The following is a 27,567-nucleotide window of genomic DNA, read 5'->3' as shown; positions in this document are numbered from 1 at the left end:
ACGTTCTTGTGAATAGACTTCATAGTCTGTAGCAATAATCTAAGACAAAAAGATTGCTACGGGGGAGCGTAATGCTTATCGAAGGAGTGACCTTTTAGAGTGATCTCATTTTGATCATGGGCCAGCTCGGGAACACATCCAGGCTCAAGCTATTGGGAGGGGAGGTTTTTTTTTTTTTTTTTTTTTTTTAACTCACTAGACTCTTATTGACCGCTGAGAATAAATTCATTGGCTAAGATGTGGTCTTTTGTTAGGCACGTATTTTTATAAGTTATTAAAAATGTGGCGGTATTACATTGTTTCCCTTGTAAACCGAACGTCTTTCTGTGAATATAACTTTGAAAGGTCACTGGGGTAGGTGAGGTTAACAGCAAACAAGGGGAAAGTGGCAAGTGCACAACCTCCATCCAACGTACAGGAAAATGCCAGGAGTGTTGTAGGGTGCACATACCTAAATACAATGGCCTTTGCAGCCTTTGAAGGTGAATCAGAATTGCAAATACGCGCCACCTAATTACCCTGAGGCATAGCCTGAGTTGTCTTTATTGTCTAAAGAGCATCACTGGGTTACATATACATGTCAAGGACAAGTTACAAACTTATTGTCACAGCAGTATCAGTCCGGTAGATGAGGTAAAGAAAAGACCGTAATTTATTACGAAAAGGACAGTTGGAAGGGAACAGTATCTGTGGACAGTTTCTCCTTCCCTTCACCCTTGGGGTCTTTTATATGCCAATTTATCTTTCAAGGTGCCAGCCAAGTCATTTGAAATTATTTAATGCACGCTTAAGCTTGCTTTCTGCATAAACATGTGCTACTATAAGATATAGGCCTACAAATATAAATCAGATTATTGCTTCAGGCACAGAAACCTGAATTTATACCTTTCCTTTAAAAACAAAAAGTAATTACAAACTGTTATGTGTTCCCATTAGTTGTTTAGTAATATCTACAGGGGAGAAACTGTGAGGGGGAAGTGTGGTCCAGGTATTAATATTTATGAGCTATGTGGCACACTTGGATTCTGCCCCTGGAAATAAGAACATTTAATGAACACATTTGCAAGGTTGAAATGATCTGTGGCTCTGACTATGCAATGCCCAGGCAATTAGATCAGAAATGAAAAATGTACTTGATCAACATGTTGGCTTGTTTACCCACTGGCTGGAAATAACTTTGGGTATTGGTTCTGTATGGAAGCGAGTTGTAAGCTCTTGGCCAATCAGTCAGTGTTTTGGAGGGGTTTACCATCTACACATTAGAGATTGCTCAGCGCTTTTAGCATCAATTTATCTGGGGGAATTTGCTGGTACTTTCCAGAAATGATTCTTAGTTTTCATTTGCCTCAGGCCACTCCAGAAAGTTTTTTGTCTTGGATTTTTCTTGAGGCCTTCCTCCTTGTCTTTCTTTTTCCATATACTTTTTGGTGTGATGAGCGTACTGGAGGGAGTGGATTTGTTAAAAGCCTGTTCAGACCCATGCTTATGAGGCAATTTGAAGTACCATGTCACAGCCTGAGATCTCAGAGGCATTTAAGGCTTTATTACTGGTTTTACTTGTATCATCCTTAAATTTAACCTTTTGGTTTTAAAGATTTTTAAATAGAGGAAAATTGGAAGAAAGCAAATGCCTTGTTTTGTGTTTCTATATCTTTTTAACACCTTTATTTATTTACTTATTTATATTTATTTATTTTGTTTTTGTTCAAGACAGGTTTTCTCTGTGTAACAGTCCTGGCTGTCCTGGAATTCTCTTTGTAGACCAGGCTGGCCTTGAACTCCCAGAGACCTGCCTGCCTCTGCTTTCTGAGTTCTGGGATTAAAGAGGTGCGCCACCATTGCCTGGCAGCACCTATATTTTTAGACTTCTGTGGATATTTTCACATCCATTTCTTCTGCCAATCTTGCTGATTATCTCAGTCAACATGCTGGTACCTTTGCTCTTTCCAGAGCAGGGTATTTCATATTGATGCTTCCAAGGATCAAATTAGAAACAGAGTGGTTAGTAGTAGGGTCACTCCACCCCACCCAGGCCTGTCAGAGAAACTGGGGAGTACCAGTGAGGTTCCTGGATCCCCTCGTTTGCTATCACTTAAGGACTGCTTTCCGCACACTCGCTTAAGACCTACAACGACATCTCTGTGTGAGTACATTAATTTCCTCTTCCTTGTTTTATGTCATTATAGCTAGCTGATTTCTTAAAGAGTACAATAGCCATATTATTTAATAACATGAAGGAACTAAAGGGGACACTTTTTTTTTTAATAGTTAAAACTAACTTTAGCCAGGAGTGATGGTGCATGTCTACAGTCTCAACTCTGGGGAGACTAAAGCCGGGGGATCTCTAATTAGAGATTAGCTTGAGGTACCCTGTGAGATCCTGCTTCAGCAAGACCAAACTAAACATGTTTTAATTTGTAGATATACTGGAGTATTAGCTTTTGTTGTTGTTGTTGGTTTTGTTTTATCTGGCTTGACTGAGAAGTGAATAAACAGAGACTCAACTGAGATAGGAGAAGTAAATGAAGGGGGCAGAAATACTATTCATGCACAACAAGAACGATAGCATAGTGGATAGCACATGGCGTGCGGGAAGGGAGACTTGGAAAATTTTAGCTCTTTCACCCTACTAACTATGTGATCTTGGGCCAACATCTTAACCTCTCAGGGTCTCATTTTGCTTATTTGTGAAGAGGTAAATGACTCCAACTTCATGGGTCTGTTTTGAAGGTTTCTGGGATTAAAGGTACACAACACTACTGCCTGCCCAGTCAGATTAACTTCTTACACAACCCCATGATCCTATTCTAGGGACAGCACAGGTCATCATAGTCTGGGCCCTCTCATATCAATCCCTAATCAAGAAAATGCCTCCATTCACCATCTATAGGACAATCTGATGGAGGTGATTCCTCAACTGAAGCTCTCTCTTCTCAGATGACACCAGTGTGTCACGTTGACAAAAGCTAACCAGCATAGTTCCAGACCATGGTGATTTAAATGAGAATTCCTACCAGTCCCTCCCACCCCCAGGCTCATGTATTTGAATGCTTGGCTCCCAGTTGGTGGAACTGTTTTGGAAGGATTAGGAGGCGTGGCCTTTCTGAAGTAGGTGTGGCCTTGCTGGAGGAGTTGAGTCACTCACTGGTGGTGACTTTTGAGGTTTTCAAAAGCTCAGGTGAGCCCCAGTCTCTCTCTCTCTCTCCACATGACTTTTTACCCACATATTATCCATTGAGGAAAAGCAATAAAAGGGAATAAAACACAATTATTTAAAGTGGTTCTTTGAAGGTTTATTATAATTTGAATATAAAATATCCTTCACAGGCTCATGTGTAGAAGCCTAGGTCGTCAGCTGGTGATCGTATTTCATAAAACACTTGGAACTTTAGGAGGAAGTGTAGAAGGCTGCAGCCACATTCTCCATCATCAAGATGGCGCTGACATCCGGCTTCACCACCAGGTGAACGCACATGTGCTCGGTAACTTTCCACCACTGCTGTCCCCGCCTACTCCCGAGGCATTCACCTGGGACTGGGAGCAGTTGACCAATCCAAGAATGACACGTCCGAAGCAGGGTCTGTTTCCTATATAAGGGATGGGTTCCATCTGATCTGAGTCTCCGCCATGTGGCTTATGCTCTAGCTCCCAAGAGACATAAAGCTTTTCTGCAGAAGGATCCTGTGTCCCGCATGGTTCTTGCAGGCGAGACGGAAGCGTGAGACAACTGGTGCTCGAAACCCCGCGACGCCGAGGGACCCTGACAACTACTCGCACCGCCGGAGACCCCTTGGACACAAGGAGGATTCAGAACTGCAGGCATGCATACTCAGAGAGGTACGCTCTAAAGTCCAGAGAGCATATCAGAAACTGAGCAGCAGTGGGAGGTTGTGCGCGCACCCAGATAAGTTAAAAATGACCCTCCGGTAAAGAATGGGGGAGACAGAAAAGAAAATAAGTTAAAAAGGACCCCCCCGTGATTCTAAGAAAGTAAAAATGGGGGAGAAGGCTGATTTACAAGGTCAAAAGCTTTATGTTATGTTGTTCATGTTGTTTTTTATGTACTGGACAGGAGAAAGATATTTGAATTTAGGAACTGCTAAAAAAGGTAGTTTAAATTTAAAACATGGGCTTATGTTTTGGAGGAGAGGTTCTGTTTTCGCCTCCACGGAGGATGGGAGCCTAAGTATGTGCTTGAGATCCACGTGGTTTGAATCACTGAGACCTCCTGAAATGTTGTAATGTATACCCCTAAAATGCACCGGCCCAAATACAGCAGGAAGCAGCCAGAGAGATTAACAACGCCCAAATTCCCTAAAAGATTAAATGAGGTCCTTTCAGTGATTACAGACCAGCAAGCCTGCTTCTCTGAATTCCGCTTTGCTCCGTACACCGGTTTGGGCTCGGAGTGGGTGCAGCTGGGGCTGGAGGGCAGCTGGAGCGGAGCTTTGCTCTGTGGCTATGGTGGGGAGCACGTTGCGCCGGCTCAATTGGTGCGGCTCGGTTGGTGCCTGGCCTGGAGGGTGTCACGGTGGTGCCAGGAATGGGAGCGGTGCCACAGGCAGCCGGGCCAGAGGGCTTACAATGTACCTGGAACTATGAGGGTCTCTGAGGCTAAAATGGCTTGGTTCCATTTGGCTATGCTAAAGTTTGCTGACTTCAGGCAGGGCTGGTCGTAATTATCATGATAAAAGCGCAATTAAGGTTTAGACGCAGTAAACAGGCAGTACCGTATTATATCTACATAGTGCGACTTAAGATTTTAAGAACTCAAGTCCTCCTGAAAGATTGCTGTGTATATGCTTGGCTTGTCTGGTGTTTCAGGATCCGCAGGGAGGTGGATGTGAAGGGCCCTTGGATTTTGGGGTGATTGGGTCGTTGGCTGGATCTGTGAGAGTTTACAGCCACTTTTGCTATGGCACAGATGTTGAGAGTTGGCTAGTAGAAAAGCTGCCCTGGTCGCCGCCTCTCCCATCGGCCCCTTGAGCCGCAGCGGCTCTGGCGCGGACCTTGAGATGTCGCCGCCTGTGCCGCCTCGGTCTGGGTGTCGGCTCCCGCCACACTCCCCCACCAACACATCCGCGGAGGACTGGGCTGGCCCCGCAGGGAAGGCGGAGGCGCCTGGGGGTGGAGCCGCCACTTCCTGGCCTGGGACACGGGGATCCGCGCAGCGAGCAGGCCCAGGGCCGCACACAGCCCTTGGATGGCGGGCGGGCTCTGGAGCCCGAGGCCACCGTACCGACAAGAAATACGGGAGCCAATAAATCTTAAATCTAATATCAACAAACAGAGACCTGTAGATCTCTAAGTTCAAGACCAGCCTACTTCCAGTACTGACTGTGCTAAATTTTTACACTGAGTTTTTTTAATACTCTTAAATGTTATTTTGGGAGATGTTTTTTTCTAGAAATGCTGACATACATCTACTGACATTCATGCTGTGGATTCATCTGTCCAGAGGCCTGAGGACAAAGCCTCTGCTATGGAGCTGTCTGACCTGATTGCTGCGGAGCTGGCAGGTTCCTGAGGGATGGTCCAGCTCCTGCCCTTGGTCTGTCAGTTATTGCTGTGCTGTTGTTGCTGTACATTGCTTTGCTGCTGGATTTTCCCCTTGATTTGTCAGTTATTGCTTGCTATCAGTTTCCCTTATCCTGTCAGTTATTTCTGCTAAACACTATGGGTATCTTCAAGACAGGTTACAAAATGCCATGGTTATTCAAATTAAAAATTAGATACTAAGGTTAATCTTGACAAACTTCTTGATGCAGCTGGAGAGTTGCGCCCCTGCGATCCCAGATTATTAAGCAATTGTCTAGTTATCTTCAAGGTAATTGGACTGGAGAACTTACTAGTTCTTGTTAAAATCGAAAAAAGGGGGAATAATGGAATTGCCCCCGATGCCAAGAATGGCTATTGCCATGGCTCTGTTCACTATAAATTTTTTAAATGGCAACATGGCCTATATCATGAAAAACAGAGACCCTCAATCAGTTATCTACCACAGTGGCTACAGCCCTGGATCAACAGGCGACCATAGATACATCTATTAGAGGTAGAATAAAGAACAGGTGGATAGCTTATGGCAGCTTGCCCAATTGGGCTATGAATGGAAAACTCCAGCCTTATGTGTGACCAGTGTACCATATGAGAACTTTATAAAAGTGGCTAACTTGTCCCGAGAATTGTCTTTATATCTTGCAGGAGAATTTTGATGATTTGCTGTCCTCCTTGAGACGGTCCATCGTGACAATCAACTCCACGCGAGTGGACATAAGCTTGGCCAAAGAATTCCAGTCCTGGATTGTGTCCTTCATCTCCTACTTCAAAGAATGGGTGGGGGTTGGAATGTTTGGAACAGTCCTACGCTATGGAATAGTGTTTCTCCTCTGGATGGTCTGCTGACTCTAATCCCAAAGCCATAGGGACAAAGTGGTTTTTGCACAGCGCTGGCTGCCCTGGAACAGGGAGCCTCTTCTGATATGTGGTTATCTATGTTAAAGCAGTAAGGTTTAAGCCAACCAGCTCCTGCACCCCTAGGACTGTGGTCCATGGCACAGGGTGGAGTGCTTGGCTTAGCTAGCCCTGAAGGTTGTCGAGCTGAAAAGCATCGCACAGAGAATGGCCCTCTCTGAGAGATAAGTCGCTCTGCATAAGGGTTTCCTGCCGTATATCCCCTTTCCCAGAAAAATGGCAGAGGGCAGGCCGGATAGGTTCCAGGTGTCATGAGCCTAGGGACAGATTCCGTGTAAGCCCATTTTAATGCTTCTATTTCGGGAAGTGCGACCTCTATCTTTACCTTTTGAGGGAGTTGCCTTTCTGCAAAGAATTAAAATTAGGGGGAGATGTAGAAGGCCGCAGCCACATTCTCCATCATCAAGATGGCGCTGACATCCGGCTTCACCACCAGGTGAACGCACATGTGCTCGGTAACTTTCCACCACTGCTGTCCCCGCCTACTCCCGAGGCATTCACCTGGGACTGGGAGCAGTTGACCAATCCAAGAATGACACGTCCGAAGCAGGGTCTGTTTCCTATATAAGGGATGGGTTCCATCTGATCTGAGTCTCCGCCATGTGGCTTATGCTCTAGCTCCCAAGAGACATAAAGCTTTTCTGCAGAAGGATCCTGTGTCCCGCGTGGTTCTTGCAGGCGAGAGGTAGCACGGGGCAAGGAAGAGTCTAGCTAGAGGAAGTTGGCCATCCAGAATGTGTTCTTAAGGTGGTCTCTTGCTTTGCCTAGGATGTGGGATCTGGCAGGAGGAAGTGAGCCATCCAGAGTGTGTTCTAAAGGTGATCTCTAGCATTGCTCCTCCCGCTCTCTCTCTTTTGCTTCCTGGATGCTGTGAGTTAGGCTTCCCTCCATCACACAGTTCCTATCACAATGTATCACTAAACCACTGGTCCAGAAATCTCTGAAGCTGTACACGGAAACAAACGGGCCCCCTCTGCTATATTTGTCATAGTTATAAAAAGCTGTCTATTGTAAGCATTAAAAAAACCCTCAGATTTGAGATTAAACTCAGGAATGGATGTAGGACTCAGCAAAGATGCAGAAGACCTACACAATATAGCCATAAATATGCCACGGAATGGCTTTGTGGGTGGGAATTACCCATTCTGAGGGTCACTTCCGTGTTTTAAATGAAGAGGTTAAAGTGCATCATTATGTTTCTGTCTACTGCAGAAACAGCTAATCCATTGCTGTTAATTGGAGAAGTTAGCTGAGGCCAGTACAGTGTCCTCTATGGACACTAATGCCTGGAAAGAATTTTGGATGTTGTGTTTAAGATGGAAGAGATTGGCAACCCCAGTGATGAGCAGAGGCCGGGGGTGCTACATGTCCCAGTATACTAGGGTTTGTCCTCTAGAACGAAGAATTATCTCTTGATAGTAGAACAGTTTCCCAGGTGGTCTTGGATTGGTCCAGGGAGAATGTACTGGAATGCAGCATCCTGAGGTTAGGAGAAGCTGGCCAAGGCAGCCTGGGCTGCATTCATCTCAGTCCTTAACAGAGCTAGGATATATTTCAATACTTTATCCCAGTACGCCATGTCACTCTGGGGTACAAAATGCATGGTGGACTGTTTTCCAGAGTCCCCCACCTGCAGCGCAGGTAGGGTATGTGTCGGAGGCAGCTATCCTGAGACTTTGTTCATTATGACTCCTAGGCTTCTGTTGTCCTCTACCGCTGATCTTTGATGAGCAGGTTGACGTAATTTGTGTATGTGAGCACTCTGCCTCCCTGGACTCAGGAAAATATGAGTGAAATCTGAGATACGCTGGGCTAATGCAATGTCACAGTTTAGATCTTCCATGTCCTCCAGGCTCTGTCCCCAGCCTGTGGTGTCTTGGGAGATAGTGAATTCGTAAGGAGGTAGGGTCCAGTAGAAGGAAGTTAGGTCAATAGAATGTGACCTCAAGGCTCATATTGGAACCCTGCCCCTTTCTCTGTTTCCTGTCTACCTTGAGGTGAGCAGGTCTCCTTTGCTGTGTGTTCCAGCCATGATATGCTATGATATACCCATGATATACCATGATGTACCCATGATATGCCATGATGTGCCATGATGTGCCATGATGTACCATGAAATGCCATGATGTACCATGATGTGCCATGATGTACCATGATGTGCCATGATGTACCATGATGTTGCAGGCCCAGTGCAATGGCATCAAGAAATCATAGACCAAAACCATAGACCCAAACTGCAAACCTAAGCTGGTCTTTCCCACAGTTCAGTTAATTAGCTCAGGTACTTTTTTAGTGTGCAGCGAGCCTCCATCACCCTAACCCGCACAACTGAAACTTCCTGAACTTTGTGTAGGTGAAAGTATGTTTGTAATTATCTGAGTCTAAAAACCCAACTTCTGTTTTCCATCTAAAGGCCAGGAGTTCTCTGTATAATTTAGCACATACTCAATTTTCCATGAATAAAACAGTTGTATAAACAGTTTGAGATTGCATTCTGCTCTTTCTGGACCTGGACTAGAGACAGGCAGCATTTCCAGTGCATTTCAAACTCTTGTGGTGTCTGAGATCCAGGAGCGTCCTCAGAGGTCCTGCCGAGCAGATTCTCAGTCTTGCTAACACTGCTGTCCTTTAACACAGCTCTCATGTCGGGCTGACCCCCAACCAGAAAATTATTCTTATTGCTACTTCACAATTGTAATTTTGCTTGTTATGAATCATAATGTAAATATATGTGTTTTCCAGTGATCTTAGGTGACCCCTGTGACCCTCAAAGAGGTCATGACCCACAGATTGAGAACCAGTGCTGTCGGCCGGGGCCGCTCTTGAATGCTATAGGTCTCTTTTAGGGCACCTGAGACCAGATGTTCTAAACAATGCTACCTGTATTGTATGTACTCTCTTTGATAGTTCAATTGAATGGTTATGATTTTTTAAAAAAATTTCAAATTCTTTTAGTAGATATGATGTGTTGTCTATGGATTTTGCTTCATGACAATAAAAAGAACACATTTATGAACAGGGAGGACATTGGTTTTGATGGGCCCGAGACTTACTAGGCCCGTGTCAATGGGAGGAACCTGGCAGCCTTAGGGGGCTCAACACTGCAACAGGGAAGGCTATTGGAAGCATCTGCCTGGGATCAGCGGCAAATGCACAGGGCTTTCATTTTTGGCTTAATTTAGCAGTAATAAACTCGTTTCATCTGGCAAGAAAGGGCCCACTTCTTTTCCTTTAAATCTTGCCTAATCACCGCTCTATATTCATAGCACTTTTAGTCTTGGATGGATTTATTCTTAACTGCAAATGCTCTCAGTCCCAGGCCAAGAGACAGCCAGGCATTAGCCTCAGGCTGTCTGTGCCTAAGGCACCACCTTGGCCAGGCAGGAACTATTTAATGCCGGGGAGCATCTTTACGAGAGACTATTAAGGGCAGCCACAGCGTGGCCTTTGGGCTCCACGCCCCTCACATCTTACTTTGTATGTTATATGGTGGTTTCTTCCAAATTGAAACACTGCCTCTGAGAGGGACAGGGAGAGGAAAGCTCATGAGACTCTGCAAGTAAACAGAAGGTCATATGTCAGGGAAAGTGGAAACTTGGAAGATTCTAGAAGGCCTTTCCACGGCATCATAGAAGGGGCTGCTGGGTGAGGAGGCTGACTAGGCCAACTGTGGAGAGGAGAGTTCTTAGACGGTTGAGTTGCCTGCAAATTGTATAGAAAGCGATGGGGTACCCCTTCCTGGAGTCAACGCCTGGTTTGGGGTGAACCTGTCAGTAATGTAGCTGTGCTTCTGCATCATCTTTACTCTTCTAAGGAACCCCTCACCCATGGTCCTGTTTGTTACCCCAATAAAAACTCACTGGTTCTCCAAGTCAGACTTTGGTACAATACTTTGTTCTATTGGGGATTCCCTTTCTGGGACAGTTAGGTGTGAGTGTGCGTGTGCAACTGTGTGTGTGTGTGTGTGTGTGTCGCATGTCCCCAGGAAAAGTCTGTTACACAATAGTTGACAAATATCCCAGGCCTTTCACCAGCTGCGTCTTTAATTCTTCTTTCTTTTGATTGACTACATATTCAGCAAGACAACGAGAAAAGCAATTTGCTCTGTGTTCCTACCTGCAACTATTAGAGCAGATTTTCACACTAACGCTGGACAGAAGCCGTTCGTTTGAGCTTTTCTGGGGGAGGGGCTGGGGGAGTGCCAACATTTCTGCTATTTGTGTTAGTAGAGAATGGTGTATGTAGATGCCTGTGGCCTGCTTTTCTTTTCTTCTTCTTCTTTTTTTTAAATGATATCTTGGTGGCTAATGTTTTTATAGATTTTCTTCACGCTCTCTTGTCAGAAAGGCATTTTGGGGAGATGGCTAATTTTGTAAGATGCTTGCTGTGAGGGAAGAGACAGATCCGGGGAACTAGTGGGGACCACGCTCAAAAAGGGGGGAGGGGGAGCAACTGAAGACAGCATTTGACTTTGCCTTCTCTATGAGCACGTGTGGTGTGTGTGCACATTTTTTTTAAAGGTACATTTTCTGGATATTTTTAGTTCTTCATTTCTTTTGTTGAGCAAATCTACAATCTCAATTTTGCAACCTTAATGAAATGAGGGTGGATTTGGTAATGGATACTAACCTTAAGAGGAGCACAGTGGGGATTTACATTTTCAATATTTCCTTTATGGTTGTTGGGCAATTCAAGGCAATAAAATTGTGATGAACTTTCTAAATGAGGGCGCCTCTGCTGACTGCTCCAGGAGGAGAGAAGAAAAGGAAGCAGTTTGGGAGCCATGAGGCCCTTTCTACAGTCCTTCCCCTCCCTTTGTATCTGCTCCCTCCATGGTGTCACGCCAACTGCCTTTGTTCCGGCAGAGCGCTTACTAAATCTGAATCCTCAGATATGAAACCATGCTTTGTTGAGCTGTATACAACCTGCATGCTGCCCTGTGGAAAGATGAAGTCTTTTCTGCTCAGCTTGGGATAATTGAGAGATAGCTGGGATTTCTTCAAAGAAAGCCAAGAGTGGAAAAGAAGTGGTGGTACACGTCTTTAATCCCAGCACTCGGGAGGCAGAGGCAGGCGGATCTCTGTGAGTTCCAGGCCAGCCTGGTCTACAAGGGGAGGTGTTACATAGTGCCCTCCTCCCTGCCCCAAGGAGAAAGTTCTCCATGGGAGTTACGGGGCATATGAATAATTCCTGGCAGAGGCCAGCTCTGACTCAGGTCTAAAGGATCCCACAGAGCCCTGCCTGGATGGAAACTTCCAGACAAGGCAATGGGTTTTGAGCCTTCTAATTTCCTGAAAGGAATCTCTTTGAAGTTATCCTCTCTGAAGATGCCAGCACATTCAACTGACAAGATTATCAGATGTAAAACTGAAGGTCCTTCTTCCCTCTGTCTGGGAGTCACTTCTGCAGGCTTGGTGATTTATCCCCTCCACCCAGGTGAAGGATAGATAGTATTCCAGACCCCAGTTCTGGGGAGGGGTGGTTTATTTTTTTTTAAAAAAAATCTTCGAAATGGCATTTTCTTTTAATGTCTAGAAGGTAACTTTTCTTTGATGAAAAACTATACTGCTTCTGGTGTAACATACCTGGATTTCTTCCTAGATATTTTCTGGTCCAGCTGCTGGAGCTATCAGAGTTTGAGTCCCGCCATCTCCCGTCCTTACTCTGAGCTACTTATCACAGACCACGCTGGGCTGGTTCTGATTCCACTTGGCGCCTATGACACCTGCTTAATTCTTACCGCGACCTGAAGTTGCTGCCTGTATTAGGCAGAATACTGCCTGTATTAGGCAAGAGACAGAAACCAAGTTTAACCTCCAAAACGAAACAGTATTTGTTGGCTAACATAACGAGAGAATTCCGGAGTGCAGATGGCACCAGGCACATCTAGATCCTGCAGCTTAACTCCTGGGGCCAGGCTCCCTCTTCTCTAATCTCTCGGCTCTCCGCTTCCCTGGGGCCTGACTTAATTCAGGCTCTTGCCATGGTGTTAGCAAGATGTCCATGGCAGAGACACTTTCTCCAAATTCCCCCTAACTGAGCTCATTAGCATTCGCCAACTAATATTTAATGGGTATAAGGTATGATTTTAATCATTTTATATTTATCATATTAAGCAGTGTTGTAAATAGTCTTTCTGTCCCACTTGTCAGCTCCCAAATAGTGATATGGAGACTTATTAATTATGGAAGCTTAGGCTTGTTTTTAACTAACTCTTATAACTTCACCCATTTCTATTAATCTATGTGCTGTCATGTACGGCTATTCTGCTTCTTCCGTGTCTCCTCTCACCTCTCACGCACCTGTATTCATCCCCTCCTTCCTCTTTCTCTGCCCAGAAGTCCCGCCTATACCTCCCACCTAGCTATTGGCGGTTGAGCTTTTTTATTACACCAATCACGGTATACAAATATCCCACCACCATCTTATAGGCCTAAGGCCAGGAATGTTCGTCTTTGACCTAGAACCACCAGGGAACAGATAACTTTGCCAAGTTCTTACATCTGGTAATGAGTGCAACCGTATTTGAACCGAGGTCATCTGCTCTGGAGCCCAGCCCAGCTACTGCAGCAGACCAGAGTTAGCTCCTGTTGGGTTGACTTGGGTGTTAGGTGTTATACCCATCCATACCCATTAAGTCGGCCATGGCTGGATGCTCTGACTAGCCAGGTTTGGATCACTGCCTTCTTCTGGAATAATGGTAGGTCCCACTTCATCCAAAACCATGGGTGGAGAATAGGTGAAAGATGCATTTCTCCAAAGTGAACCAGTAAATGGACCAGGAGGGGCAAACCATCAGATTTCCATACGTGGCCTATTGTTTCACACAGGTACGTGTTCTCCTTTACTCCATATGGCACATGTCAGACACCGACTGATCAGTTTATTGCTTGATTATTTTCTTTCAGGGAGAGACATTTTTGAGGTTGGTTGGCTGCTCTTGTACTTGTGGTGTGTTTTGCGTCTAGGAAAGGACCTGGAGGCCACATGTGGTTTCACAGATGCTTGTGCTAAGGATCAAGACTTTGGGGCCAGAGTCTCGGCTGAGGGAGCAAGGGTACTTGTGGCACGCCGCGTCAGCCAGCAGAAGAGACGATCACAACAGGATTCTTCTCAGAACGTACTTTTATTGGGAGCGCACAACTTGAGGTTGATAGCGAAGGACCCCGGACCCTGGCGCGCCGTGCAGAACAAAGCCTGAGACGTGTCCGAGTCTGAATGGCTCTGGCCGCTCCTGATTTTACGAGTCAGCTCACGATTGGCGACTGGATCGTGCCATTCGGGGAAAGCGCGCCAAGCGCCTGGGGCGGGGCCGAAGCTGCTTGAGAGGCAGGAAATGACGGCAGGGTTGTGGCGCCTTGGCACCCTACAGGTACTCATTGGGTGAGGGCCGCACGGTCGTGCCCTTATGATGGGGAGGAGAGCCTGGAGAGGGCCGCAGAGCTCCAGTGGGTGCTGAGGGAGATCGAGAGCACAGACACCGCCTGTATTGGGCCCACGCTCTGGAGGCTACAGATTCCTTGTTTTTAGCACCTACTGCATACAGTGAGCGAGTCATGGTAGCTGCCTGGTGTCTGTTTGCTCACTTACCGAGTCTGTTTATGATGGTGAGGAACATGGACGAGTCATGGAGAAGCTAGAAACTCGCATCTGAAATCATGACCGAGAAATTGAGAAAATGTGGAGCTTTCGCTACCAGGTCTTTGCAGACTCTATTACAGAACTGCCGAGAGGACGAGGGGAAGCCCAGAAACTCAAAAGCCAAGTGACAGATGCTAATAGAAGACTGCAGCATGAGGGTGAGGACCGGCAGGAGCCATGGGAGAGCTGAAGCAGTGCCGACCACTACAGGGGAATAGTTCTGCCGCTGTTGCTAAGTTAATGCTGTGCCTTTCAGTCCCAGAGATGTATAGCACACTGAGGGACCAGATGAGAACCAAAGGCAGTATCCTGCACAGAAGACCCTGGAGCATCTGGAACACACCTATCTGTCTCAAGTGAGCCACTATTGATTCTGCAAGGTGATGGGGGAAGAAGATCCCATGCTTTGCGAAGAGATAAGGAATGTTTCTATGTCTGATCTCAAAGACTTTCTGGAGAGCACCTGCAAACATTCAAACAAAATTGGAGACAGCCATGAAGCAAGCCCAACAGCAAAGACACCAGGATAACATGGTCTTGCAACAATGTTGCAAAGCTAGGTAGCAAGGGAAAAATCTAAGAAAGATGTTTATGCAATCTTTGATGCAGAGACGGAGAGCAGAAGCCCAAAGTCTGAACAGGATTCAGGAATTCTGGATGTTAAAGATAGCGAAGATGAGGTACCAGGGGCTCAAGACTTGATCGATTTCTCTATCACTGTCTGCATATATATTCTTTTCTGCTCCAGAGAAGCTATAGCCTCCACCCAGTAACTGATGGAACCCGATGCAGAGATCCACAGCCAAGCACCAGGTCGAGCTCTGGGAATCCATGGGAATCCAGTCGAAGAGAGGGAGAAGGGAATATACGAGCAAGGGAGGTCAAGATCATGATGGAGACATCTACAGAGACAGCTGAACCAAACTTGTGGAAACTCACGAACTCTAGATTGACAGCTCTGGACCTAAGTGGAACCAAACTAAGCCCTCCATATGTAGGAGACTGGTGAAGCCTGGACTCTTAAACTAAGTCCACTGCTTGGCTTGACCATACAGATGTGCTAATGTGTTTTGATAACTCAGAAAGCAGGGTGCGTGAAGGGAGAAGTCCTCTGCAGAGGTCCTAGATGGTTGATCATGCCAGGGGTTGGGGGCCTGGCTGTCACAGAGCTCAGAGGTCCTGATACTGTTTAAAGCAAGAATAAAAAGCATACTTATATTGAGTCTTTCCATTTGTTTTGAGTATTACATGTGGTTGTAAACTTTTATTATCTCCTGATACATTTTGTTCTGAACATTATTTTTAGTTGATTCTTCATGAACTCTAAACTCTTTACATTTTCCTTAACATGGATTTTTCTTCCCAGTAGGGCTCTCACAGATAATTTTTTACAATCAACTCTTTCCCATTTGTTCTATGTGATGCTATCTTGAATAATAAATAGCCACAGGGACCCAAGAAAATACATTTCAAAGATAATATTTCATACCTTCTTAGCCATGAACAAAAAAGCACAAACTTTTAAAAGTTTGTTCAGTGTGTTTAATGGTAAAAATTTTAAGAGAGCACTACTTCCTATGGTCTAGGAAAAAGACTGGCTGGGTTTTTACTTAACGTTGGATTCACACATTTGTTTTCTATTTTGCTTTAGTTTTGAGTCAGCCTCACACGTAGCCCAGACTTGTCTTCCTGCTCCGGCCTCCCCAGTGCTGGGGTTACAATGTGAACCACCATTCTCTGCTCATAGAGCCTTGATTTTGGTTGTCTCTGTCATACTCTTTGCTCATCTTATCCGACGTTTCCTCCAAACCTGTGGGTCACAACCCATTTGTAGAGGTTTCGAACAACCCTTTAGCAGGGATCACCTGAGACCATCAGAAAACACAGATATTTACACTATGATTCATAGCAGTAACAAAATCACAGTTATGAAGTAGCAATAAAAATAATTGTCTGGTTGGGGTCACCACACCACGCGGGACTATATTAAAGGGTCGCAGCATCAGGAAGGTTGAGAGCATCTGCTCTGAACTGTTGGCAGCTAAAGTCAGCACTAAAACAATCTGGGAAAGCTAGGACGAGAGGACAGCAGGTCTCTAGGGACCCACAAAGGGCTGATATTGCATTAGAGATGGGTCAGAGCAGAGTCTGCAAACCTACTGTGCTTAGGGATCGCAGGAGCTTGTTAAAACCATGGATGTGGGCCCCGCCCCTAAAAGGCCCTGGACCAGGTGTACTGGGTCTTGAGATCTAGAATTTCTATTTTCTCCTTAGGAAACTGTCACATAAACCTGAGCTTGGCAATCACATAGCTACATTACTTTACTTTTCTTTGTTTTTTTTTTTTTAATTAAGATTTGTTTAGATTTCAACCATTTTCACAACTGATATTTTTATATAATTTGCACCACTGATCATCAACTTTTTCATGCTTTTTATTAATTGAATTTATCTTTGATAATTTCATACTTGTATCTAATGCACTTGGCTTGCTCCCACTCCCACCTTCTCGTCTTTCTTCCTCCCTGCTCAACTTCCCTTTCTTTACTAATCTCTTTTTCACATTCATGTCTTTTTTTTAAACAAAAAAAGACTTTTTTTTTGTTTAAAAAAAAGACTGTTTTTTTTGTTTAAAAAAAAAAGACTGATTTTATTTGAATTACAAGAAAATACACATTTTCTATTCTATCCAAAGATACCCATTTTGGCCCACACATAAAACTGTAAGTGCGTATACTATGAAATCATGACCTACACCACTGCTTCCATGAATTCTTTCAGACAACTTTATGAAAGGAGCTCAATGGAACGAGTGAATGGAGAGACACAGCAGAGCGCTGCCCTGGACTGAAGTCAATACCCACACTGAACAAAACTCCTTTAATGGCAGATATTCCCCATGCTTTTTAAAAAGATTTAGCAGTACAACAGTATTTAAGATACGCAGAATCTGTTTTCAGATACTGAATTCTGGGACCTTACTGGGCATCTAAAGATTTATCGACATCCTCCTGGTCACTCCTATTCATTTTCGTTGCAACTTAAGTTTGCAAGTTTTTCATTACTCAACCAAACTGTATATTCACGTCGCTTAGACCTTAGGATCGAGTTTTTCAACCACCGTAGATCTACAGAGCAGTGGGATAAACATCTCAGGTATGACTCAGGTACTTGTAGAAGACAATTTACTGTTTAGTTATTTTCTTTAAAAAAGGTAGGAAATGTGACTCTTTTATTACTACTATTTGCATGTATAAGTTATAATAATAGCCCAAGTACTCTTTACAGTCAATTTTCCATAAATATTAAATTACCAAAAGCAATGGTATTTGCTAAGTTTTCAAAATGATCCTTAGAGTTTTATATCATTTAGTAGAAAAATAAACCAGGCAACCACATTTATTAATTTAGGCAATGTTTCCCAATAAAAATGTAGAAATATTTAAATTTACATATTACAGTGAACCAACACAAGGTCAAAATCCACAATTACACATTCATAAAAAAAATCTCAACATCATCTTCAGGACAAGCAGTTTCTATACAGGATTTACAGACATCTAAGCACTCAGTCTTCAGTGTGCGACCGAGTTCAGAGGTTCTGCTCGGATGTTCCCCAAGTCAAGCGCAGAGTCCGTCTCCTCTAGTCAATTTCTCCAATGACCGCTACGTTGTCACCTCTCACAGTCAGTGTATAATCCTAATACGACTTGTTCGACTCCTTGCAAAGAACTGAACACCCTCTCGTGGCTTTCGTCCAAAATCAAATTAATGGTCTGGTCAAAACCTTTTAATGTTCCCACCATCATTCTCCCATCAGAAGTGATAACAGCAACAGTTCGGTTGATGTAGTTCTCCAAGGCAGACGTCGTGATGCTGGGCCCGGAGGTCCCTGGAATAAGAGCCGAAGCGGCAACAAGGAGACGAGACGCCGCCCGCCCCAAAACACGTCCCGGTTCGCGCCCGCTCGTGGATACCACATTCATGCCTTTTTGTTTCTTTTTGTCCTTCTGGGTGTGACCAGGGACATCCATGTAGCATGGGACTGGAACTATCCATTGCAGCCTGGTGATTGCACCGGTGGGTTCCCACCAAAAAGCAATGGCTCCCTCCCTTCAGTGTCCACATGAGCTGCTAGTTCATCAGTAAGCAGTATGGCCCTGTGTGCCCTGTCGCCATCCATGACTGACTGTTGAGAGGGCCCCGGCTCTGTGCAGCTCAAATGAAAGTAGACCCCGATGCTGTGAGTTTGTGGTTTTGTCAGCTATGTCATATCTAGAAAACAGAACCTACTGTCCTTCCCCCGTCTTTCAGCCATTGCAAGTTTTCTGTCCCCTCTTCTGTATCATTGTCCGAGTCTTAGAACGTGATAGCATAATTGACTTCTTTAGAAACCAAGCTCTCATCCTTCACTTCTTCTCAGCATCCTGGGCAGTCGTGAATCTCTGTGTTACCTGCTGTTCTCTGCAGAGAGAGGCTTCGTTGACTAGCATTAAGAGTCACCCTTCTATAAGGATATAAACACAATATATAAGGATATACACTGTAGTGAGATGTGTGTGTGCGCCCATGAGTGTGTGTGTGTGTGTGTGTGTGTGCACGCGCACGTGCGTATTAACTGGTTGTTAGCCATAACCTACAGCTAAGGTTGCATTTGCAACAAGGACCACACAGGCGACTCTAGAGTAAAGGTGATGGACAGGTATAATGTGCGAGTGGTGGGGGATTGATCTGGGGAGGTCATGGGTAGTGGGTTGGAGGACTACAGAAAAAGCTGGTTGGCTATTGGGCTAGAGGTTATGGGATGAAAGATGTTGGCTTTCGTAGCTTACAGGGAGGAAGGAGTTGGTGGCTCCAGCTGAGAGGAGAGGGAAACAGAGCTGCTGATAGGAGAATCCAGTTACTCACCAGAGTGGTTCCTTTTCAATACACTGATCGGATGTTTCCAACTGAATAATAGTCCAGGATTTGACTTCAACTCAGCACCCTGGGCTATCTTTTGTTACTTTTCTTGTCGGTGGCCTTCTGTTGCAATTCCAAAACTTTGTTTTTGTGTTTAAGCCCTTCCCTGATAGTTTCCCATGTTTGAACTCTCCTATGCTTGAGGCTTACTGTATTTTCCCTGCCTCTTTCCATCCAATCCCTAATTGTGGATACTGGAGCCAGATACCCAGCTTCCTCCGAGCTACACGTAGCAGCTAGCACCGAAACAGCCTGTAGACTTCCACTCAGCTGCCTGCCAGGTCTTGAGCTGTCTTTGACCCCTGGCAGGCTCTGCTCTTCCAGATAAGGAGAGTTTTGCCCAGCCAGATTCCAGGCTTCAAAGACCAGAACAAAGGAGATAGAAGAGGAAAACGTAACACTCTCCTTTCCTTTAGAAATAGTCCATTTAAAACGTTTGATCGTGAAGCCAGCAGTCTGAAGAAGATGTATGAATCTGTCGTCAGCCAGCATTCCAGAAAGAATAAGGTCAATGACAGCAGATTATTTGAACAACCTCTCAAGTTTCATCGTTTCTTCCTGTTATTAAAGGTTGAGCCTCCTGGAGTCAATATAAAAATTAAGCAAAGGTGAATATAATGCTCACAGTTCATTTTGGTAGTGTTTTGTGCCTAAAAGGAAAATTGGCTTCAAATAACAGTGTCAGTGGATGACCAGCGCAGATCATGCTCACACCAAAGGTGGGACGCACGCGTAAGGACGCACGCGTAAGGAAGCATGCGCAAGTAGCCAAGGTGGTCACTGCATAGCCTTCAGCGTGAAAGCACCTGGTGGGATGTTGCTGTGAGCACTGGGATTGGTCCCTTCCTCTCTCTTTACCTGGATAACATTATAGCATACAGGGAATCTGTCCTAGGAGTAAGCTAGTTTTCTGCTGTCGTAGAGAGACTGCGCATGGCACCAGACATGGTAGCACATTCCTGTAATCCTAGCACTTGGGAAGCTGAGGTGGGAGGAGGAAGCCAACTTAGAATACTCAGTGAGACCTTGTCTCAAATAACTATGTAGCCCTGGGTTTGATCTTAGCACTGTGATAGAAATTGCATGTCATTCCTTCTGAACCACTTGTCTCCGTATGCACCGAGTCGCAGCTCAAAGATTTGTAGTTAGCCTTGGTTGCCTTAGGACTGCTTTCCACAGCCCTGGGTCTTCCTTCTTCCGCCCACTGGTAGCTGCCTTCTGAGAACGACACCTGGACACCTTGGCTAAAGTAATTTCCTGCCTTCTGGTCTCTAGTTTAACTCCCCGTGGGTATTTTTAGGTCCACCACAGTTTGCAGCTGTTTGTCTATCCGCACCCCTACAGGTGTGCTCATAAAGTCGCCTGGGACCTAAGTTCAGCAACGACACATTTTCAGATGCTTGCCAAGTATTTAAAGACTGAAGGAATGAAAATTGCTATAAATATCTGTCACATGCAGATATGTAGAAGCACAATAAGATCTAATTATAATAAATACTATAACAGCTATAGAATGTATCACTTTGTATCGATCGATACTTACAGGCACCCTGTTATTGAACCGGCCCCTTCACATCCTGATGCTGCTGATTTCTCTCGGCGACTCCTTGTCTTCGTTTTACCTTTGCATCTTTCTCCTGTTTTCAGAGTGAATTCACTGAAGGAAAAGTTAACCAGGGTGCCCTACTCTGTCTCCTCCTCTTTTATGTCACACTGCAAAAACTGTGCTTTAATGGTAAGAAAGTGTGAGAAGGGAATACAATGGGTTGTAGGTAGAGTCCCTTGAGAGGGGAGAGTGTGTTTGTAGGTTAGATGTAGGGACAAGGAAGTGAAACACTATTTGAGATGGGAAATGATCTCAAGGCAACAGTATAATGATACTCTCAGACTGCCGGCAGCTAGTTACGAATATTAGGTTCCTTGACGGTGAGGAGAACTGAGTGGGCCCTTCAGACTGGATGTGTCTGGGAGGTTTTCCACAGAGAAGCCAGGATTTAAGTGTACCTTCAGAGGGACGAGCAGGCTTTGGGTGAAGTCAATGTAATTTACTGCTAACTGTTTGCCATTAATGTGCTCTGTTTCAGTAATATATTGACTTGTTTCCAAAATGGAACCCATTAAACGTCCACACATTTCCACACTGGGCATGTAGAATTTTATTTGGCAGTGTTATCAAGTTGAGGAGTAAAATGAGGCGAATGAGCCAACTTTACGAAGTCCTTGCTTGAAGTAACTTCATGGTTTATGCCCCTCTGCATGTAACGGGGGTTGGTCCACAGAATCTTGTATGATAAAAAGGTGTTTTTGCTGTCTTTTACTCTCAAGGGTATGAAAAAGGTATTGCTGGAACACTGTCCATGAACAGAGCTGTGTGAGAAGATTTCTGAGAGCTTGTGAGAAAACTCTAAGGTCTTGTAACCTCTGTTCCGCCATAACATGGTTGTTCTTGGAATGAATTTTTGTGCTCCTCCTAGGTCTAATAAGAGGGGTGAGTTCACTCTCACTGTTGTTATTCATGGGCCTCTATGGACAAACATGGTTTTTCCACATGTGGCTTGTCCTTGTGACTGAACACCTTAGTCACGTGACTCTTCTTAACCTTCAGGGTATAAACTGTCTGATGCTCTGAATAAAGCTGTCTGTCAATCAGCTTTGTTTTCAGGCCCCGTGATCCCAGGTTCACATTGCCAGCTAGAGCATTAAACCCGCATTGCCTTAACTTTTGATAGTTCTACCTCTTCATGCTGTTTGAATCTGAAAAGTTCCAATTTCATATCTTTTGGGATCAAACTCTTAGAATAGGACCCTCTGAATACTCACAGTGTCTATGTTTCTGTGAACATTGGGAAAATCCTGCCTCTAAAACTGTACAGGATTGAGGGAGCCATTTCTCTGCTAGATTTTTAAGAACTATATCAGATTCCTGCAATATTTCAGTAATCTGGAAAAGCAAAGGACATCACACTTTGAACTCTCCCGTTGTAAAATTATGTCTGAAATAAACCTCACTGCAAAGGAAAAAACATACGGAGAAGCCAAGGATCTGTTATTTCACCACTTACACATGTCATGAGGTGTACATGGGGGGATGGCGGGGTAGAAACCCTCCTCTGGGGGTGGTTCAGGGTGTACATGGGGGATGGCGGGGTAGAAACCCTCCTCTGGGGATGGTCAGGGTGTACATAAGGGGCTTGTGGGATAGAAACCCTCCTCTGGGAATGGTTTAGGGTGTACATGGGGGATGGCGGGGTAGAAACCCTCCTCTGGGGTGGTTTAGGGTGTACATGGGGGGGATGGTGGGGTAGAAACCCTTCTCTGGGAGTGGTTTAGGGTGTACATGGGGGGGATGGCGGGGTAGAAACCCTCCTCTGGGGTGGTTTAGGGTGTACATGGGGGGGATGGTGAGGTAGAAACCCTCCTCTGGGGGTGGTTTAGGGTGGTGACGCGAGTCACTCCAGGTTTAGGTTAGGACTTAGGCAGAACCATGTTGGGTGGGCTGTCGCTGAAGTCAGAGACTTCCTGTTTGAATCTACAGGGTGGGTTGGGGGGTTTTGTGATGCCTCTGGTCCTCTCTGCTGAGCCCATATATTTTTTGTTTGTTTGTTTGTTTTTACCTGAACAGTCCCCTAAGCGTTACTTAATGGTCAAATCAATGGCGTTCCAGCAAGGGCTCATTTTGTCAGCGGAGAAGGAAAACATAGCAGAGCGTTGGGGAACTAGGAGGGGCTGATTCGCTAAACCTAGATGGATGGCGTGCCGAACTGAAAGCATGTATTCACGAAGAACGGGTCAGAAGTGTGCTTCACGGAGACCCCAGTTTGTACCACACCGTGTTTTGATTTAGGGAGCAGCTAATTTAACTTATCTGTGGGAAGAAAGAGTGTGATTCTTTCATCCGTGAAACCTGTGTGAACCTCCACAACTCTCAAATCCCCAGGCAAACCAAAGAGTGTCTTGTGTTATTTTCTCAGTAGGACTCTGTTTAGAATAAAATTAAGCTATTTCCCCAATGGCTAAAAGACAGTCATTGAGTGTTATTCAAACAAGGAATAACACATAGTTGCCTCAACCTTAATCTATTAACATCTATATTTTCTTAAGAAGGTAGCTCATAGTTAGACCTATTCATCATTAAAACAAAAACAAAAACAAAAAAACCCTTAGGCAAACACGGCCGGTGATGAGCACCTGTGCATCAGCAAATGCCTTTCAAGCCTTGAGATTCATAGACATGAGAAAGCTTCACGTGTTAAATTTTAATGACATAATACAGCTGATTTTAGGGAAGAATTTCTTATTGTTCTGGGTAACTGTGCGAATTCCTGTTTCCTTTGGTCTCCTAATTTTTTTTAAACATTGTAAATTTATTTAAGATAAAAAGAAAACAAGGTTATTGTTTTGTCTCAGCATGTATATCTTCATCTAGAAAGGCTCCCAGGGAAGGATGTTTGGGAGTTGCTGGCAGGAAGCAAAGCCAAATTAAGTTCAAAAACATCATTTTAACTGGTGTGCCCAGCGTTTTGTTTTTAAATGAAAGGTAAATTTAAATTTTTTTTTCCAGTTTTGTTCTGTGTATGGCGGGCATGTGTATGGAGGTCAGAGGTCAGCTGTTGGGAACTGGTTCTCTCCTTCTAACTTCACATAGATTTTGAAGACAGAACTCAAATCTACAAGATTGTTCAGCAAATGTCTTTACCCACTGAGTAATCTTGCAAACCCAGGTATACCTGTTTTTCGTTGTTGTTGTTGTTTGTTTGTTTTTTGTTTTTGGTAGAAATTAGATACATTAATCCTTCTATTTTAATTTTAAAATACTTTTATAGCTAGTCCAGCAAATAAAGTGAACTTTTAGGATAAAAATATAATCATATGAATGCAGGTGACAGTTGGGAGGTTGGAGCAGACTGTGGGGCCATTGGCTGTGAGACCAGGATTTATCTCTACTGCTAGATCTGACTTTTTAGAACCCATTCTCTTTGGAGGGATACCTTGTTCAGCCTAGATATAGTGGGGAGGGCCTTGGTCCTGCCTCAAAACAATGCGCTAGACTTTGTTGACTCCTCATGGTAGGTCTTACCCTCTTTGAGGGGTGGATGGAGGGTGGGATGGGAAAAGGTAGAGGGGATGGGAGGAGGGGAGGGAGTGGGAATTGGAATTGGTATGTAAAATGAGAAAAGATTGTGTTTTTGATTTTTTTAAAATAAATAAAACTAAATAAATAAAATGTCAATTGTAATCCCAGCCTTCAGTCTCCATCTTTGGAAGCTTTCACCCCTGAGCCCACCAAACCTTGACCCACTTCCCAGGAAAGGTCAAGACCACTCCCACAAGCTATTTAAACTCCTCCCCAGAAAATAATCTCTGTTCTCTTTGGTAGTCATGGCAGCTTTACCTGGAGAGCACAGGCATCCAATTAAACTCGGATATCTTTTAATTTGATATGATTCGGTTTGATTGGGATTATTTGTGTCAGTGGAGAGGCTTGCTCTTAGGAATTATTCCTAACATTTTGGATGTCTCGCGGGGTGGGGGGCGTTTTTTCCCTTGGGCCCAAGACCATGTGTTGAAAAGCACCCTTATGGCGCTGTACCCTCTGCCAGGCTAAACTTGACTTCCAGGCTAGATTGGCTTCGTCTTGGTGAGTTCCTTTTTGTTTGTCTGTTTATGGTACTAGAGTTTGGGGGACCCATTCGTGTTTACTTTTGTCAATTTCCGGGCTTTCCGTTGAAGTCGCGATTACACAGTAAAAGTCTTACCCGACCGGCTAAGTTGGGCTTGGTGGCCAGGGATGCCAAACACTCAATTTTCACCACTCCCTTGTTCACACAAGGGTTGTCCCAGTGGACGCGCTGTGACAGACTTGAGCCCCACAATTGGGCATAGGCTTATAAACGGGTTCCTGCAATTCGAAACCAGATCTGTTATTGCCCCTGGGCTGCCTCCTACACAGTCTTTATAAACCGGGACTGTCTGATACATTCTGTCCTGAAGTGCTAATCTCTCCACGCACTAAGACTTGGCTGCGATAACGACCTTCACAATGGGACGCGCTGGCCACCAGAGGGAGTTTTCTGTCCCCTGGGACCTAGAACATTTTTGCCATGTGGGGCTAAACAGACAGAACTCTCATGTGCTCACGGTTTCTGGGCCTGAGCTCTCGCTCCTCCCTCAGTGTCTTGCAGCACCGGATTTGGTCGCCAGGGTCAGGGCACCTCCAGATTCCCTGCCATCTGGGAACTGGGATACCGATAGTTCTGCCCTGATCATGCATCCAGAGGCACTGGCCCCTCCCCCACTCCCTCAAACCCTTGCTACCCCAACCCCCTCCTGTGGAACAATGTTCGTTCTCCATATTCCTCCCCTTACCCACCCCTACCTACTCCCTTTCCAGCCAAACCAGATGTTCAAGGTCAACCTTTTCCCTACACACCGTCCTCCCCTCCCCTTCCTCCTACTGCATCTCCCTATCCCCCCCCCCCCACACCTCAACCTACTTCTTGGACCCCCACTACACACTGAACTAACCTCCCCCTCCCATGCCAGATCTCACCATAACCCTGCCTTTCTCTACCCTTTTCAGGAGGTAGTGGGAGCCGATGGCATTATTAAAGTCCATGTTCCCTTCTCTCTTCTGGATCTCTCTCAGATAGAAAAGCTGTTGGGTTCCTTCTCTGCTAATCCTTCTGTTTATATTAAGGAATTTTGCTATCTGTCCCAGGCCTCTGATCTAACCTGGAATGACTTCGATATCATCCAGGCTTCCACTCCCACTCCTGCAGAGCAGAGTAGAATTCAGGCAGCAGCGAGACAGTATGCAGACCAGACCCACCTAGTAGACAGTGCAGTTCCTGTGGGGGCAGTGGCCGTGCCAGCCACAGAACCACACTGGGATTATCAACCTGGCCAGAACAGTTGACAGAGGCGGGACATCATGGTCCTCTGCCTCCTTCAGAGTATGGAGATGGTCTCAGAAAAAGTAGTTAATTTTGACAAGCTTCAAGAGATCACACAGCTGACAAAACCCAGCCATTTTTTTAAAAAACCGATTAGAAGAGACCATGGTCCAATATACTAGACTGGACCCAGCCCCACCAGCGGGAACCACGGTCCTGGCTGTTCATTTTATTTCTCAGTCAGCACCAGATATTAGAAAAAAGTTAAAAAAGGCTGAGGAAGGTCCCCAACCCCCCATATAGGAATTGGTGAAAATGGCCGTTAAAGTTTTTATTGCCCGAGAAGAAGCAGCTGAGTCCTCTCTACAGAGGAGGCTGCAATAGGCAGTAATGTTCCAGGCCCAAGCCCTAGCAGCTGCCCTGAGGCCACTGGGACCCCCAGAACGGGGACAAAAGAAGTCAATCACAAGGCTCTGTCCTGCCAGAGCTCAGCCTAAGTCAACCTCGCTGGCAGGCTGCTTCAAATGTGGTCTAAATGGCCATTTGGCACGATATTGCCTTGGGCCTCAACCTATGAGGCTATGCCCTGTCTGCCAGCAACCTGGACACTGGAAATCACAATCCCCCGTGTGGGCTCATCGTCTATGCCACGCCACGGAGGTCCGGCCTCACCAACATCGGCAAGTGAGACTGTGCCAGTCCTCGAACTTCTCGACCTTGCAGAGGATTGACGCGACTCAGACCTGGTGACTCCCATAGCCCTCTCCGAGCCTAGGGTAACGCTGCAGGTAGTGGGTAAGTCCATTGCTTTTCTTTTGGACACGGGAGCTACCTACTCTGTTTTAACATCTCACTCGGGCCTTAAATTCCCCTCACCAATTTCAGTCATGGGGGTACATGGGATTCGCTCCTCCCCACTTAAAAGTTTGCCACTGCCCTGCATCCTTGCAGGGCGATTCTTCTCTCATTCCTTCCTAGTTATACCTGCTTGCCCTGCACCTCTACTTGCCTGAGATAGTCTCAGCCACTGCTTCGGGGCCACACTCACTTTGGCCCCCACACACTCTCCTGAATCACACTTTCTTCTCACTTTAACAGCCTCTCTGGTTCCTACTCCAGACTCTTCTGTCCCTACCCTCCCTGATCCAGTAGATCCCCAAGTATGGGACACTTCCTCTCCTGTGACTGCCACTCACCACCAGCCAGTGCTAGTTCACCTTAAAGATCCTTCATCCTTCCCTTCCAGACCCCAGTTTCCTATTCCTGAAACCCACCCCTGAGGCCTTCAGCCTATTACCACCTAATCTCCTATCCCTATCTCAAGGACTTTTGATTCCTATGGACTCACCTTGTGCTACCCCCTAAGCCCTCTGGCTCTAACCCGCTGGGTTCAAGACCTCACCTCATAAATGAGGCAGTCATTCCAGTTCACCCACTGGTTAACAACTCTTACACTCTCCTGTCTAAAGTCCCCCCCACTATCTCCTACTTTACTGTTCTGGACCTAAAGATGCCTTCTTTACTGTCCCTTTACACCCTGACTCATACTTCCTCTTTGTTTTCACCTGGGAGGACCCCGACTCCCGGTCCTCCAGACAGC

The 27,567-nt window shown here is 45.4% G+C and overlaps 1 pseudogene across 1 annotated transcript; it reads right to left on the bottom strand.

Moving 5' to 3' along the window:
• Window positions 1-17,327: 17,327 nt before the first annotated feature.
• Window positions 17,328-19,769, bottom strand: LOC148123258 (U6 snRNA-associated Sm-like protein LSm8 pseudogene; annotated as a pseudogene). The gene is made up of 2 exons (XR_015737411.1): window positions 19,021-19,769; window positions 17,328-18,576 (listed from the first exon to the last, which is right to left on the bottom strand). The product of XR_015737411.1 is annotated as a U6 snRNA-associated Sm-like protein LSm8 pseudogene (transcript).
• Window positions 19,770-27,567: the final 7,798 nt, after the last annotated feature.

Source organism: Myodes glareolus, chromosome 1 (genome assembly GCF_982192425.1).
Source record: "Myodes glareolus chromosome 1, mMyoGla1.1, whole genome shotgun sequence".
NCBI classification, from domain to species: Eukaryota; Metazoa; Chordata; class Mammalia; order Rodentia; family Cricetidae; genus Myodes; species Myodes glareolus.
Note: the sequence above shows the minus strand (reverse complement) of the source record. Positions and strands in the feature narration are given on the sequence as shown.